This window comes from Aquarana catesbeiana, linkage group LG11, assembly GCF_042186555.1.
Source record: "Aquarana catesbeiana isolate 2022-GZ linkage group LG11, ASM4218655v1, whole genome shotgun sequence".
Taxonomy (NCBI): domain Eukaryota; kingdom Metazoa; phylum Chordata; class Amphibia; order Anura; family Ranidae; genus Aquarana; species Aquarana catesbeiana.
In genome coordinates, this window is record NC_133334.1 from 268,641,509 (window position 1) to 268,656,653 (window position 15,145).

Below are 15,145 nucleotides of genomic sequence, written 5' to 3' on the forward strand. Positions count from 1 at the left end.
CCCTATCCTATTTGCTGGCCAATGCTTGTATGTATTGTTGCAGGGTCTGGGAGGATAAGGTGTGGCTGCTCCCACTGCAGATTATGGACGTATACAGAAGAAAGGGTTACTTTAGCATCGGGAATTAATTTAGAAATCCAAGATGAAGTGGGGTTGCGGAAATGGATATGGATCCTCTTCCGATAGGAATAAATCCCTTAGTAGAGCCAAATGGCTTGGGTTTGGCGGTTCTTATTTCACTGAGAGCCCCTCAAAAATAGAGGCCACCCAAACTGAGTAATCTATATATAATTGCAGAGTCAGACAATGATTTATTGGTTCAATACATGACAATAGAAAGGTCTATAAACAGGGCCCCATAGATCTTTTCCTTCCCTATGGCTTAAGTACACTAAAATGGTTTAGGGCAGCCATTCGCAACCATGGTCCTAGGGAACCCTAGGCCTCCTCCAGAGGTTAACAGGGTTTCCTTGGGTTGAGGCTGATTGGTCCCCCCTTTTGATGGTGCCTGCACAGTTCCAGGGCCAACACCAGCTGGCAAAGCCAGAAGCATAAAATCAATTATTTATTTAGCTGTCTGTAAGGGTGGTATTATGGCCAACACTGTAAAGTTTGCAGTCTTTCTACTGACCAACAATGTAAGGGGCATCTTTCCCATTGATCCATAATGAATTGGTTTTAGCAAGCGTTCCCCAAGACCTGAGTATTATTTTAGGGTCTCCCCTGGGGTAAAAAAGGTTGAGAAAGACTGGTTTAGGGAATCTGAAGTGAGATCACCACTAGGGTTTGAATGCTTATTGTGTGAAAAGTCAGATATGATCAGGATCAGTGAATCAATGAACAATAGCTCATTGTTGGACTCTATGATTGTGTGTTTAGAGCACTTGCTGGTGCAACAGGTGTTAGTTTAGAGTGCCCTTTCTTAAAGCAGTATTAAACCCAAAAACACAACTTTATTATTTTGCAGTTTACCAATCCTTAGATGTGGTAGCTACATTAGTTTTCTTTTATAGGCTTTTTTCCCCTTTATTTTCACCTGGTGATCCAGCCAGTAACAAGTTTTATATTAAAAAAAAAAAATTATGGCAGTTGTTTATGATACACAATGCTTCAGCAAACCAAATGGAATTCAACTAAGGTCTATGTGCACTTTGGGGTATTAATTTAGGGTCAAAATTATGTTTCCAGGTAAGTGGCAGTTAGGTATTTGCAGTGCTTTATTTTTCGGGACATAAAGTGGAACAATATAACTTTACCTGTTTGTGGCACTGGAAACCTGACTCCAAAAACTTCCACCTCTCCGGACTCTCTCATTCTTACTATTGCAGAATTCCAAGGTGTTGCAAACCTCAAAACTGGTTTACAAAGATACCTGAGATCGGGGTCTACAGGGTTTATAAAGAGACCTTAGGTCTGGGTCTACCAGGTTTAACAAGAGACCTTAGATCTGGGTCTACCAGGTTTACAAAGAGACCTGAGATCCGGGTCTACCTGGTTTACAAAAAGACCTGAGATCCAGGTCTACCCAGTTTAAAAAGAGACCTGAGATCCAGGTCTACTCAGTTTACAAAGAGACCTGAGAACCATGTCTACCTAGTTTACAAAGAGACCGCAGATCCAGGTCTACCAGGTTTACAAATAGATCTAAGATCCAGGTCTATCAGGTTTACCTAGAGACCTGAGACCTGGGTCTTGCAGGTTTACAAAGGTACCTGAGATCTGGGTCTACCAGATTTATTAAGAGACCTGAGATCCAGGTCTACTCAGTTCACAAAGAGACCTGAGAACCATGTCTACCTAGTTTACAAAGAGACCGCAGATCCAGGTCTACCAGGTTTACAAATAGATCTAAGATCCAGGTCTATCAGGTTTACCTAGAGACCTGAGACCTGGGTCTTGCAGGTTTACAAAGGTACCTGAGATCTGGGTCTACCAGATTTATTAAGAGACCTGAGATCCAGGTCAACCTAGTTTCCAAAGAGACTTGAGATCCGCATCTACCAGGTTTACAAAGAGACCTGAGGTCTGCATCTACCAGGTTTACAAAGAGACCTGAGATTCGCATCTACCAGGTTTACAAAAAGACCTGAGATCCAGACCTACCGGGTCTACCAGGCCTATGGAAGATGGTTTAGTAGAAGGTTGTTGATGGGTTAATAACTTTGTATTAATGGGGCAGGGGGTCTTGTTAGTTTTCCTAATGCCCTATTTGGCTCAAATGACCTGGAACAAGCCGGCAGCAAGTGAAATTAAAATTAAGCAAGAACTCCCATCCTACATTGATGTTCTTGGTAGTAATTTAGAAAATATCAAAGTCCATGGATTAGCCTGACAACAAAACAACCATTTTTTTAGGTGGGGTCAATGGTGACCTACATATTTCCTTTATTATAGATCCCTTTTTATACAAGTGTGTCTGTGGTGGTAAGGGTGAAAACTGCACCGTGAATAAACCTTTAGCAACAGTTTGGACGTTATTCTGTTCAGCTGTCATTGATGGTGATGATGGGATGGAGGGGGGGTGTAGATGTTCCTGCATTGGGAAGCAACATTAGCCAATAGCCTTGCGGGGTCTACCCTAGCCCAAATATTGCACAAACAGTAATGCTTATCCAGCAAATGCAAAAATAAGCATTTAGGCTTACTAAACCCTTTCAGATCCGAAGGCTGTGTGGCGCTCGTCGAGATCCGCCACCCATCTGAAAGAGGCCTCAGGAATGATTTATATCCCATTTCCATCCTACTAGAAAGAAATTGGCAACACAAAAGTCTCGCTGAAGTGACATCATGATTCAAAAAGAGAGTTTTGCTTTCAAAGAAAAACGTTTGCCCTCGCCTCGAGTGCCGGGATTGTCTGCAATTCTTCCATCGGCGCACGGGGGAAGCTGATTGGGCAGATAGATTGCTCTGTTTAAAGGTAGCTGGGAGCCCTGCCAGCCGCTCAGTCATAAGGCAGTAAAAGAATTTTAAAATCAATAGACTGCTGCACCAAAGTCAATAAAGATTATGCAGGAGCAGACTAATACCAGGCAGCGGATAGTGATGTGAAAGAGGCGAGACATTGGCATTCTGAACTGCGAGGGAACTAACGGGGCAGCTGGTCAGGTTTGAATTATAGCAGCAGAGCTCTGGGAGCGCCGGGGCGCCGGATACAGAGGCAGCAGGGGCAGCGAACGCTTTCTACGAAGCTGGGTTGCCTAAAGCTGGCCACACACACACATTACCGTATTTTCTTTATTTTATTTTCTAGGATATTATCAAGCAATGCCAATACAAATCATTAGGTGCCCGGTCACTCTTCCAACGCCTTTTCCTGAATTACTGCAAGTATGTATTTTGCATGCTAATGTGCATTGCAATAAAGCAGACAATTCCGATTTTAATGGATACGCAGTATTTTTCTGACGCAGCCAACCACAATACACAGAAGCCCCTCATTTGGGGAGGGAGGGAGTGGGGCTAAGGTCCCCCCCCCCCCAGAATTTAGATGCATCCCCCCAGGTCTCTGAGAGTACATCCACTGATCCGTGAGCCAGTCTGATTGGGCCAGTTGTTATAAGAAGGTATTCTGATGGGTACACTTGATGTAAGGGAGGAGCCTTAAGGGGCAATTGATGTAATGAAGTACTCTCATAGGAACAGTTGAAGTAAGAGGGGACTCTGCTGGGGACAGTTGATGTAAGGGGGCACTCTGCTGGGAACAGTTGATATAAGGGGCAATGAGGAGAACCCCGCGCTATGGCTAAATTAAGCAATATATGAGCTGCTCCCCTCAAAGTGTAAGGTGCTAACTTTGTGAAATGTGGGTTGTATGATATAAGAGGGCGCTTTAAACAACATAAAAGATGTGTACACAATATTTAAATAACGTGACAAATAAAGTGCAAAAATGCTTAGTAATACATATACATCACTGGTATCTTATTTCAAATTAATCCGGAAAACACATAAAGTGCAAAGTGATAACAAATGTCCAAGTGGATTGAATAAAAGCGTCCATAAAAGATTTGAAGCAATTTAGCTCTTTACATTGTCACCACTGGAAACGATCATGGAATACAAATGACACCCGGTGGATAAGGGTAAGTAGCCTACTTACCAAATCATCATGACCCCTTTAGTTAAAAAGACAGGTCAGGTGAAGCTTTGACAGATTTAGGTACTGTCACCTGTACTGGTGGACACTAATGGGATAAGCCTGGGGAATCACTCCATTTCAAGATTGCTCAGTAAAAAATGGAAAAAAAACAGGACCATAGCATAATTCCGTTTTATTTAAAGATACAAGTAAAAACAGCAAGCCAAACAACCTCTCACTTTAAAAAGTGCCTTGCCTCGGCACTGAAGGGAAACCACATGTAATACCAGGTAGATTGTGAAGCAGCCATCCCGCTCGCGCTGTGTTTGGCCAACGTGCGTTCCACCGCCTGGAGATGCAGAAACCGGAAGTAGCCGGAAGTAAAAACGTGACCGGGATGCGCCTCGACATACGGTTCGTTTGACGATGTAAATACGACGAAACGTACGTCCAGTCGCATCCCGGTCACGTTTTTACTTCTGGCTACTTCCGGTTTCCGGTTTCTGCATCTCCAGGCGGTGGAACGCACGCTGGCCAAACACAGCGCGAGCGGGACGGCTGCTTCAGCAGACAACAGACATTTGTCCGCGGAAAATTTTAAAGCCTGCCATCCAACATTTGTCCGCGGAAAATCCGACAACAATTGTCCGATGGAGCATACAAACGGTCGGATTTTCTGCCAACAGCCTGTCATCACACATTTCCCGTCGGAAAATCAAATAGTGTGTATGTGGCTTAAGGACAGCACCAAGTCTTCTAGGCATGGAATGAACAAGTTGGCGACATATTGCAACATCTATCTTTTTCCATTCTTCAAGCACGACCTCTTTTAGAGCCTGGATGCTGGATGGAGAGTGATGCTCAACTTGCCTCTTCAGAATTCCCCATAGGTGTTCCCCGATTGGGTTCAGATCAGGAGACATACTTGGCCACCAAATAACTTTCACCTTGTTCTTCTTCAGAAATACAACAGTGGCCTTAGATGTGTGTTTTGGATCATTGTCATGTTGGAAAAGTGCATGACGACCAAGGACACGGAGTGATGGTAGCATCTTCTCATTCAATATAGAGCAGTACATCTGTGAATTCATGATACCATCAATGAAATGCAGCTCCCCGACACCAGCAGCACTCATGCAGCCCCCCCCCCCACAGAAGGACACGGCCACCACCATGTTTCACTGTAGGCACCATGCATTTTTCTTTGTACTCCTCACATTTGTGACACCATACAGTTTTGAAGCCATCAGTTCCAAAAACATTTATCTTGGTCTCATCACTCCAGAGTACAGAGTCCCAATAGTCTTCCTCTTTTTCAGCATGGACCCTGACACTAGGCGGGCTTTTTTGTGCATGGGCTTTAGGAGAGGCTTTCTTCGTGGAGGACGCCCATGCATTCCATTCCTCTGCAGTGTACGTCGTATTGTGTCACAGGAAACAATCACCCCAGTTTGGCTTTACACTTCTTTAGAGCCCTTTCACACTGGGGCGGTTTGCGGGCGCTATTGCGCTAATAATAGCGCCTGCAAACCGACCCGAAAGTGCCGCTGCTTTCATTCCAGTGTGAAAGCCCCGAGGGCTTTCACACTGGAGCAATGCGCTGGCAAGACGGGAAAAAAAGTCCTGCCAGCAGCATCCTCGGAGCGGAGTGTATACCGCTCCTTTACCGCTCCTGCCCATTGAAATCAATGGGATGTAGCGGCTATACCGCCGGCAAAGCGCCTCTGCAGAGGCGCTTTGCGGTGGTATTTAACCCTTTCTCGGCCGCTAGCGGGGGGTAAAACCGCCCCGCTAGCGGCCGCATACCGTTTTACCGCCGACGCCGCCCCCCGCCCCAGTGTGAAAGGGCTCTTAGCTAACTGCAGTGAACTTTGCATGGCGATTTCCTTCCACCCTTTTTATCAGAAGACGCTCCTGTCGAGGTGATAACTTCTGTGGACGGCCTGGACAGCTCTGTGAGATGGTTGAAGTTCCATCTTTGTTACATTTTTTTGTATCACTTTTACTCCAGAATTCTGACTGATAAGTAAATCTTTGTTGATCTTCTTGTAGCCTTCACCTTTCTTGTGTAAAGAAATGATTTCCTTTCTCGGGCCTTGTGATGTTTCTCTTCCATGTGGTGCCATTGCTGACAGCATGAAATGGGAGGGGATTTCTTTGTTAAGCAACGCCCTTTTCTGATCACCTGTCTGCTGGACACGTGTTTAACCACTTAATGACCGCCCACCGCATATACAGTATCTCACAAAAGTGAGTACACCCATCACATTTTTGTAAATATTTTATTCTATCTTTTCATGTGACAACACTGAAGAAATGACACTTTGCTACAATGTAAAGTAGTGAGTGTACAGCTTGTATAACAGTGTAAATTTGCTGTCCCCTCAAAATAACTCAACACACAGCCATTAATGTCTAAACCGCTGGCAACAAAAGTGAGTACACCCCTAAGTGAAAATGTCCAAATTGGGCCCAATTAGACATTTTCCCTCCCCGGTGTCATGTGACTCGTTAGTGTTACAAGGTCTCAGGTGTGAATGGGGAGCAGGTGTGTTAAATTTGGTGTTATCGCTCTCACTCTCTCATACTGGTCACTGGAAGTTCAACATGGCACCTCATGGCAAAGAACTCTCTGAGGATCTGAAAAAGAATTGTTGCTCTACATAAAGATGGCCTAGGCTATAAGAAGATTGCCAAGACCCTGAAACTGAGCTGCAGCACGGTGGCCAAGACCTCATCGGTGCCCATTAGTGCCACCTTATCAGTGCCCGTCAGTGCAGCCCCATGAGTGCTAATGAGTGAAGGAGAAAACTTACTTATTTACAAAGTTTTGTAACAGAAACGAAAAAATTTTTTTTAATTTTCGGTCTTTTCTTTATTTGTTTAGCAGAAAATAAAAATCCCAGAGGTGATCAGATACCACCAAAAGAAAGCTCTATTTGTGGGAAAAAAATGATAAAAATGTCATCTGGGTACAGTGTTGTATGACCGCGCAATTGTCATTCAAAGTGTGAGAGCGCTGAAAGCTGAAAATTGGTCTGGGCAGGAAGGTGTATAAGTGTCCTGTATTGAAATGGTTAAAAAGGGAACAAAGTTATCTTGGTTGACATCACAACAAGGCGGGCACTTCCGCCGCCGCCGCCCGTTGTGATGGCAACCTGAGAAATTTCCAATGAGGTGGCACTAATGAGGTGACATTGATGGGCACTGATGATGGGCACTAATATGCGGCACTGATGGGGCACTGATAGGTGGCACTGATAGGCAGCACTGATGGGTACACATAGGTGGCACTGATGGGCACTGAAAGGCGGCATGGATAGGCACTGATAGGTGGCACTGATGTACACTAATTGATTGTGTGGATGGATGCCAATCAGTGCCAAACAATAATGCCTGCCAATCAGTGATGCCCACTTTGGGCACTGATTGGCATCCATTGTGGGCACTGATTGACATCCATTGTGGGCACTGATTGACATCCCTGGTGGTCTAGGGTGGCAAACCTGGTGGTGACATCCCTGGTGGTCCTAGTGGCATCCCTGGAGGTCCAGTGTGGGTATCCTCGGGGGGGGGGGGGGGGGGCTGTGCTGATAATCAATCAGCACAGCCCCCCCCCCCCCTGTCAGAGGAGCAGCCGATCGGCTCTCCTCTACTCGCGTCTGACAGATGCTGATCACGTGGTAAAGAGCCTCCGTCAGACTGACACACCGCAACAATGATTGCCGCGATGCGCGCCCCCGGGGGTGCGCAGTGGGTTGATATCCTGGCGACGTCATATAACGTCCGGACAGGATATTGAAACCACTTTGCCGCTGTCATTTTGCTATATGGCGGGCGGCAAGTGATTAAAAATGGCGCTGTGGCCCGCCTTAAATCGCTATATTCCCTGTTGAGAAATAACGCGATTTTTTTGATCACACTCCTGCCCACTGACTCCTGGGAAATGATGTCTCACATTTCCCAGGAGCACAGGCGAGGGAGGAAGTGATGCGGAGCGCCGCGGAGCCGGAAGTGGCAGATTAGGAGCCACCACCTAGCAACAGGGAACTTCTGGTAAGTAAAACATTTTTTTCTATCCAAATGTTTTTTATTATTAATAGAGGACTGTGAAAATGTAAACATTTTTTTCAGGTTGGAACTCCACTTTAATAAGGATTTTGTTGTCTAAAATTCAGCTTTGCTCTTGAAGCCCTGTACACACAATCCAAAGATCGAACGACAGATTGTACCTTTTTTTTTTTTTGCATGCTAGTCGCATATCGAACATGAAGAGTTTATTAAAGTGACAAAAATTCTCGTAGGACAGAATAAAAAAAAATCGGAAGTGATGTAATGTGTTGTATTATATTTTCGAATGACAATTGTACTAAATAAATGAAAATCGCACGATCTGGTATCATACGAGAAAAAATCTCGTGCTTGTCCGATCGGATAATATCAGATAAACTGTTGTGATCGGCTCTCGAAAGCTCTGTACTAACGATTCGTTTATCCTATGATTGCTTCGAAAGCGGTATTTTTCCTCTGGTTTTCGGATCGTGTGTGCGGGCCTTTAGGCCGGGTTCACACCTATGCGAATTAGATGCGAGTTTCCCCGCACCCAATTCGCATAGCAGGAGAATGTGACCGGCTCTCTATGGAGCCAGTTCACATATCTCCGCTGCGGCTGCGTCTTTGGCTCAGTTTCAGGGCCGAATTCAGACATAGATTAGGCCCTGATTCGTCCCTGAAACGGGGAACAGGGACACACAGCGCTCCTGCTCGATCCGCGGCCCGTTCCAGTGTGAACCCGGCCTAATGCCCCGTACACACGATCGGGAAATTCGGCCAGCAAAAGACCGATGAACGCTTTGGGTCGGAAAATGCGACCGTGTGTATGCTCCATCGGACTTTCGCTGGCCGAATTCCAGCCAGCAAAAGATTGAGGGCTGGTTCTCAATTTTTCGGTCGGAAAAAGTTCCTATCCGAAAATGCGATCGTCTGTAGTAATTCCGACGCGCAAAATTCCTACGCATGCTCGGAAACAATTCGACGCATGTTCGGAAACATTGAACTTCATTTTCTTGGCTCGTAGTAGTGTTGTACGTCACCGCGTTCTTCTTTTGTGTGACCGTGTGTATGCAAGGCAAGCTTGCCGTCAGAAAAGCCGTCATATCTTTTTCCGACCAAAATCCCAATCGTGTGTACGTGGCATTAGACTTTCTTTTGGGGTGTATTCATCTTTGCAACATGGTCTTGAATAAATTTGTTAGGAAAAATACTTTTTTTGTGTGTGCAAATGAACAAATCTTGGTTGCAATCAATGGCTGGCATTTGTGGGAGTATTCAGTATGGTGTCCCATAGAAAATGTTGATTCTGAAAGGAAAATACAGTAAAACCTTGGATTGGGAGCATAATTCTTTCCGGAAACATGCTTGTAATCCAAAGCACTCATATATCAAAGCAAATTTCCCCATAGGAAATAATGGAAACTCGGATGATTCTTTCCACAACCATTTATTCATAAGTCTTTCAGTTTATAGTCCATATAAAAATATTATAGCAATGTGACCAGGTTGTGTAACCATAAAATGTCCATCCACAAATGGAAGCCTCCACAAGGAGATTAGAAGCAAAATCCAGCAGGAGCTCCAGAATATAAAAGAGAAGAGAGGCGCCTCTAAGTGTAGCAATATAATTACATTTAATGAAGGAGGGTGGTCTATGTGGTCTATGGTTATCTCAGATGCCTGAATACTTAGATGTGCCCATTTATATCATCAACCATGTGAGTTGCTAAATGTTGTACCTTCATTAAATGTAACCATATTGCTACACTTAGAGGTTCCTCTCTTCTCTTTTATATTCAGTTGTGACGTGACGCTACTTGTATACCAAGACATTGCTTGTATATCAAGTCAAAGTTTATTTAAAATTTTTGCTTGTCTTGCAAAACGCTCTCAAACCAAGTTACTCTCAAACCAAGGTTTTACTGTATAGGTTTTCTGACTAATCTGTTGGGGTGTACTCACTTGTGCTAAGCGCTGTATATCTTACATCCGGAGGCCTGCTGGGGATGCAGAAATTCACTGCAGTGGCCTGTGCAGCATTGACCTCCTATGGGTGCTGCTGGAGCGACTTGCCGTCTGTAAACTGAACACTGGGGGGGGGGGTCACTCGCTTGGCACCCATTGGGAGAACTCTTGGCACCCATTGGGAGAACTCTTGGCACCCATTGGGAGAACTCTTGGCACCCATTGGGAGAACTCTTGGCACCCATTGGGAGAACTCTTGGCACCCATTGGGAAAACTCTTAGCACCCATTGGGAAAACTCTTGGCACCCATTGGGAAAACTCTTGGCACCCATTGGGAGAACTCTTGGCACCCATTTGGAGAACTCTTGGCACTCATTTGGAGAACTCTTGGCACCCATTTGGAGAACTCTTGGCACCCATTGGCAACTCTTTTTTTTTTCAATAAATACAAGGAGCTCTCTTATTGGACAGAGATTGTGATGCCATCCGCTTCTCCTTTCTGCCTTGTCCAATCAGAGAATATCTTGTATTTATTGATGTTCTCTGAATGTTGGAGATGCCAAGTATGCCCCCCCCCCCCTTTTGTTCAGTATACAGAAGGCATGTGGCATGAGCAGCACCTGGAGGAGACGGGTGCTAGCTGTACGTGGGCACAGGCTATTACGGAGAATTTCTGCATGTCCAGCAGCCCTCCAGATGTGAGATATGAATAATTAGATGTATCCAAGCTAGGTTTACACTTGCAGTTGGGGGGGGCAGTAAAAACATGACTGCCTCCAAATTTCAACCCAGTGGGTTTCACTTTAAGAGCACGCCATGCCTTTCTCACACTCCACCTTCCTCGCAGATCCAAGGACTCAATGAAAGTCCTTGATGTGTGATGAAGCTTTTCTTCTGTTCCTGCTGGAAGAAGGAAGTACCTCATTGCCACGTTGCTAAGTGTATCCTTAATTATACCCAAGTGACCAAATCCAGATGAGGTCATCACGGCTCAGTAATTAGAGGGGATGTTTAGTCATTCTAATAAGCCCAGGTGTTTAATTCCACTCAAGCTAAGAGTAGGAGGGCGCGCTGGGAGCAGCAAGGCGAAAAACGTGATGACCATCGATGACATTGGGGTTCTTTTTTTACCCTTTCGGTGAACGTGGGTAAGCTATATGTCTGCTATGCAGCTGCTTAAGGAGAGGCACCACCCAAAATGGTAGTAACTGGAGGCTGAACCCCCCCCCCTCCATCTGGATTCTTGCACCTCTAGTGACCCCAATGGAAAATCGCAAGGGAGTGGTATTCCCAAGTTATAAAGTCACCAATAGAAACACAGAAACATAGAAGATTGACAGAAGAAAAAAGACCAAATGGTCCATCAAGATAGATATACACTCACCGGCCACTTTATTAGGTACACCTTGCTAGTTGGACTTCCTTTTGCCTTCAGAACTGCCTTCATTCTTCTTGGCATAGGTTCAACAAGGTGTTGGAAACGTTCCTCAGAGATTTTGCTCCATAGTGACATGATAGCATCACACAGTTGCTGCAGATTTGTCAGCTGCACATCCATCATGCCAATCTCCCATTACACCAAATCCCAAAGGTGCTCTATTGGATGAGATGTGGTGAGTGTGGAGGCCATTGGAGTACAGGGACCTCATTGTCCAGAGGTGAGATGATTGGAGCTTTGTGACATGGTGCATTATCCTGCTGGAAGGAGCCATCAGAAGATGGGGACACTGTAGTCATAAAGGGATGGACATGGTCAGCAACAATACTCAGGTAGGCCGTGGTGTTTAATCGATGCTCAATTGGTACTAAGGGGCCCAAAGTGTGCCAAGAAAATATCCTCCACACCATTACACCCCCACCACCAGCCTGAACCGGTGATACAAGGCAGGATGGATCCATGCTTTCATGTTATTTACACCAAATTCTGACCCCACCATCTGAATGTCGCAGCTGAAATCGAGACTCATCAGACCAGGCAACATTTTTCCAATCTTCTATTGTCCAATTTTGGTGATCCTGTGCCAATTGTAGCCTCAGTTTCCTGTTCTTAACTGACAGGAGTGGCACCCGGTGTGGTCTTCTGCTGCTGTAGCCCATCTGGTTCATGGTTCAATGTGCATTTAGAGATGGTATTCTGCATACCTTAGAGGTAACAAGCGGTTATTTGAGTTACTGTTGCCCTTCTATTATCTGGAGCCAGTCTGCCCATTCTCCTCTGACCTCAACAAGGCATTTTCCTCCACACAACTGCCGCTCACTGGATATTTTCTCTTTTTCGTACCATTCTCTGTAAACCCGAGAGATGGTTGTGTGAGAAAGCTTTATAAAAACTCAGACCAGCCCATCTGCACTGCATGCAGAAGAAGTTTAGCTTAATGCAGGGAATGCATTAAGGTAAAAAAGAAAAAAAAAACCTTCTGCCTTTAGAACTACTGAAGTAATTATTTTCTTTAAGTTTTAAAGCAGAGAGGGATTAGAACACCTGTCAGGCTTTTATCGATTGTCATATATTCATACCAAAGAGAGTTGCACAACCAACAGAGACAATGTACAAATCCATAAACAAAAATGGCCAGCACACCGGGGCATTACTGTGGTTTGTGTCCCTGTTTGGAAGGGGAGGGAGGAAAGAAAGAATAATGCCACATACACACGATATGGAAATATCGGAAAAAGTTCCTATCCGAAAATGCGATTGTCTGTAGCAATTCCGATGCGCAAAATTCCTACCCTTGCTCGAAAACAATTTGACGCATGCTAGGAAGCATTGAACTCCATTTTCTCGGCTCGTCATAATGTTGTACATCACCGCGTTCTTAACGGTCGAAAGTTCAGCGAACTTTTGTGTGACTGTGTGTATGCAAGGCAAGCTTGAGCGGAATCCCGTCGGAAAAGCCGTCATATCTTTTTCCGACCAAAATTCGGATAAGGAAGGAAAAAAAAAAAAAGGACAGGGAGGTGGGAGGAAAAAGAAAGAGAGAAGGAAGGAAGGGAAATGAAGTAAGAAAGGAAAGGAAAGGTAGGTAAGGAGGAAGGGAAGAAAGGAAGGAAACGAAAGGAGGGGGGGGGGGAACACAGAAAATAAGAAAGGGATGGGGGGGGTAGAACGAAAGGAGGGGGGGAGGAGAAGAAAGAAAGAAAGAAAGAAAGAAAGAAAGAAAGAAAGAAAGAAAGAAAGAAAGAAAGAAAGGGAGGGAGGGAGAGAGAGACAGAGAAAGAGAGAGAGAAAGAAAGAGGAAAAAATGATGGGGGGGGGGGTTGGTAGAAAGAAAGAAAAGGAAAGAAAGGAAGGGGGGAGAAAGAAAGGGAAAGGAAATAAATAAAGAGGAAGGAAAGAAAGTGGGCAGAAGGCAGATAGAAAAGGGAAGTAAAGTAAAGGGGAAGGGGGAGGAAGGGGAAGGAGAGAAGAAAGAAATAGAGAGAGAAAAAAAGAAAGTAAGAGAGAGAGAAAGAAAGAAAGAAAGAAAGAAAGAAAGAAAGAAAGAAAGAAAGAAAGAAAGAAAGAAAGAAAGAAAGAAAGAAAGAAAGAAAGAAAGAAAGGAGGGGCGTAGAACAAAATAAACAAAGGGGGGAGAAAGAAGGGGGAAGGAAAGAAATAAAGAGGAATGAAAGAAAATGGGCAGAAAGAAAGGGGAAGGAAAGAAAGAGAGAGAGAGGAAAGAAAGGGGGGGAGAAAGAAAGAAAGGAAAGGGGGTTGAAAGAAAGGGGAAGGAAAGAAAGAAAGAAAGAAAAAGAAAGAAAGAAAGAAAGAAAGAAAGAAAGAAAGAAAGAAAGAAAGAAAGAAAGAAAGAAAGAAAGAAAGAAAGAAAGAAAGAAAGAAAGAAAGAAAGAAAGGAGGGCAGAAAGAAAGAGAGAAAGAAAGGGGAGGGGATAGAAAGAAGGGGGAAGGAAAGAAAGAAGGAGGAAGGAAAGAAAGTGGGCAGAAAGAAAGGGGAAGGAAGAAAAGGGGGGGGGGGAGAAAGGGGAAGGAGTGAAAGAAAGAAATAGAGAGAGAAAGAAAGAAAGAGAGAGAGAGAAAGGAAGTTGATGTAGAATGAAAGAAAGGATGGGGGAGAAAGAAGGGGGAAGGAAACAAAAAAAAAGGAAAGAAAAGAAGAGGGGGGAGAAAGGAGGTGGGGGTTAGAAAAAATGGGAAGGAAAGAAATAAAGAGGAAGGAAAAAAAGTGGGCAGAAAGAAAGGGGAAGGAAAGAAAAGGAGGGGGGGTGGAAAGAAAGGGGAAGGAAACAAAGAGAGAGAAAAAAAAGAAAGAAAGGGGAAGTAAAGAAAGAAAGGAAGGGGGGAAGAAAGAAAGAGAGAAAGAAAGGGGAGGGAGTAGAAAGAAGGAGGAAGGAAAGAAAGGGGAGGGGGGGTGGAAAGAAAGGGGAAGGAAAGAAAGAAATAAAGAAAGAAGGGGGAAGGAAAGAAAAGGGGGGGTGGAAAGAAAGAAAGAACGAACCCATGCAGGCACTGAGACTAACCTTTTAGGCACTGAACACCCCCAGATTCCACTACCTGCATGGCTCACATACAGTATATATGGGCCCCTAGCCCCCATGGGGCCCTTGCGCACCTCACTTGCACATTTTACACAAACACTAAGTCTGTCCTGCTTTTAGAAAAGAAACAATAAAAAGAACACGGTGCCTCTCTAAAGTCACTTCCATTGCAATAAATACAGACTCTGTTAACCAAATACCAGAAATGGCCGTTGTGTGTAGGTGACGCTCTCACCTTAAGCGGATGGGTTGATATATTTGAATCCATTGGAGGGGGGTGACACCATAATAAATCTTATTTGTGTAATGATAAAACAACGTGTTTATTGCTCGGCCTGTTTATGTTATGTTTATCAGCTGTTAGAGAAAGCATCTTAGTCATTTTAATAATTATGTAGGAAGCCAGGCAGTGATGAGCGGGTCCTGCTGACCCGGCACCGGGGATATTACTTTGTCACAACAAAGAGGCTGAATTATCTCCCGAGCAACGGCGGGAAAGGTCGCAGGTATTGTTTGATGTTGGATATGGAAATGTGTTTATAGCGCAGCACAAATGGCATGTAATAAAGCAG